The sequence below is a fragment of the Alligator mississippiensis genome, chromosome 5 (genome assembly GCF_030867095.1).
Source record: "Alligator mississippiensis isolate rAllMis1 chromosome 5, rAllMis1, whole genome shotgun sequence".
Taxonomy (NCBI): Eukaryota; Metazoa; Chordata; order Crocodylia; family Alligatoridae; genus Alligator; species Alligator mississippiensis.
The window spans coordinates 24,497,693-24,499,822 of record NC_081828.1 but is presented as its reverse complement, the minus strand read 5'-3'; positions in this window follow the sequence as shown (position 1 = coordinate 24,499,822).

Below are 2,130 nucleotides of genomic sequence, written 5' to 3'. Positions count from 1 at the left end.
CTTTGGAGCAAGTTCAGTAAGAGCCTTGTCTCACGTTATACTTAGGACACATTAACTGCACTTAAAACAGGAGCATCTACATGTTCAAGCAGTAAATCATGTGCTAAGGTGTATTGTATGGTAGTAAAGTAAGGACTTTTCAGGCAAGGAGTATCTCCAGACAGTGTTAAGTAAGGTAAGAGAACCTTGTACATTATCAAGGAATAAGAAGTAAAATCAGATGCAAAGATATCAACCAGGTCTGTCAAACTAACAGTGGAAGCCTCATTCCAATGAAGGCAATGGAGCTAGTCACAAGAGTAAAAACAGCTAAACACAGTACATAAATGTTTATAGGATGGAAGATATAGTGATAACATGATAATAAGTGTTTCCGCACTAAGCATCAAATGAAACTTCCTATGCTTATATTTCTATAAAACAGTAAACAAGCCACAAACTGAGGTCTCAGGTAACCTGCTCCATAACTAAGGGTGAACAGGCCACAAGTCCCGTGCGCTAAGTACCCCAGAGGGAGAGATAAGGGGGTATTGGATCTGGTTTTAGGACTCTCAGATGCCTTGTTCCATGGGGACCCACCCTCAGACTGACCACAACCCTCAAACCAACCACGACCTTTCTGTTACGGTGACAATATTTGGATTTTCAGGGAGCATTGGATTTGCAGCTGAATAAAGGCATGACCTGTGGCCTAGCAGAGCTGATGACCACAAGGCAGAATGATACCTAAGCCAGCCATTTGCCTATGCTTAGTAACCATTTTAACTGTGTCAACTATTTTCTGAGGAAAAAGCAGCAAGGGAATGTGGGAATCTGTGTGCTGTGAATGAGGTGGCATTTTAGGAATGTGGAAGATGATACAACCTGAGACAGAAAAACAGATTGGAATGTGGAAAAACAACACGTAACTGGTAACAGAATCCGAGATGAACATATGCAAAAAGGTGAATGGTGATTGGTGAAGAAGCCTCCAGAAGGTTCCAGGTTTTGGTCAAAGTCTGCCCATTGACCAAAGAAGAGACGTCAAGGTCTTAGACATGTGCTTATAGCAAAAACACATGTAAATGAGTAAAATGCATAGGCAATTTCATGCTAACAAAGCAAACAGTAAACAGGGGAGGAGCTTGAGATGGGAGGAAAAATGGGTGGAACATAGGTGGTGTGAAGGTAGAATAAATGTTAATGAGCATAAACCAAAGTGTATAAATGTGGGAAAAAACTATTGTTCAGGACAGCTCCCAGTTTGTTGGTTTTTTGGGAGCTAGCCCAAAGCTGTCTCCATTCTGAATAAAGCTGTTGCAAGCGATGTGTGCTGGTGTTTGCTCCCTGCTTGCTCTAGCTAATGAGTAACGGGATCCATGGGCAATTGGATCGTCGTCTCCCTAGTCATTAGGCACCACACAGAGTCGGGGTCTAACACTTTCTATTCGATAATAGGCAAATTTATTGATACACAGTGATAACAGAAAAGGAACAATACAAACAGTCAAGCAATTTTATATATCTACAGATTCTAGGTCTGTCACCAGAGTCAAGAAACATCTGGCCAGGACACAGGCTTCACTCAAAGGCTCTCTCTTAGGTGTCTGCTGTCAGCATGTCAGCAGCATGGAGGTGGGATGCCAAGGCTTCCAGTCAGGTGGATGAGATGGGCTGGTGGTATGCTCTCTGTCCATGGTGGCCTCAGGGACCCCTCCCAGGGGATAGTATCCCCGTTTCAGGGACCCTGAACTCAGGCCCCTTCTTGGAGCCCCTCTCAGGAAGAAGGAGGACGGGGAAAAGGATCTTATTGTTACTCTGAAGTCTCTGTTTTTGTATTCTCCTTCCCTCCTGATGACTCCTCATCCATGGCTGTTGCCGATTAGTTTCTCTCTGTGGTTGTCATGCTGTCCATGTCCTGTTCCATCAGCATATTCCAAGCCCGTCACATGTACACCCTTCCCAAAACAGGAATTTTAGGCAAGCTGGTGGCATTGCAAGCTGGTGCCACCTCATCTTGTGTTATGGAACAGTGTGGTACATGCCCCCACTTTCCCAGTCTGTGTGTGTAACCATTGGCCTTGTTGTATTAAACAGCCTGTCTGCTTCTGAAGGTTGAAGTAACTGTGTGACCCAAACTTTTAGAAATCA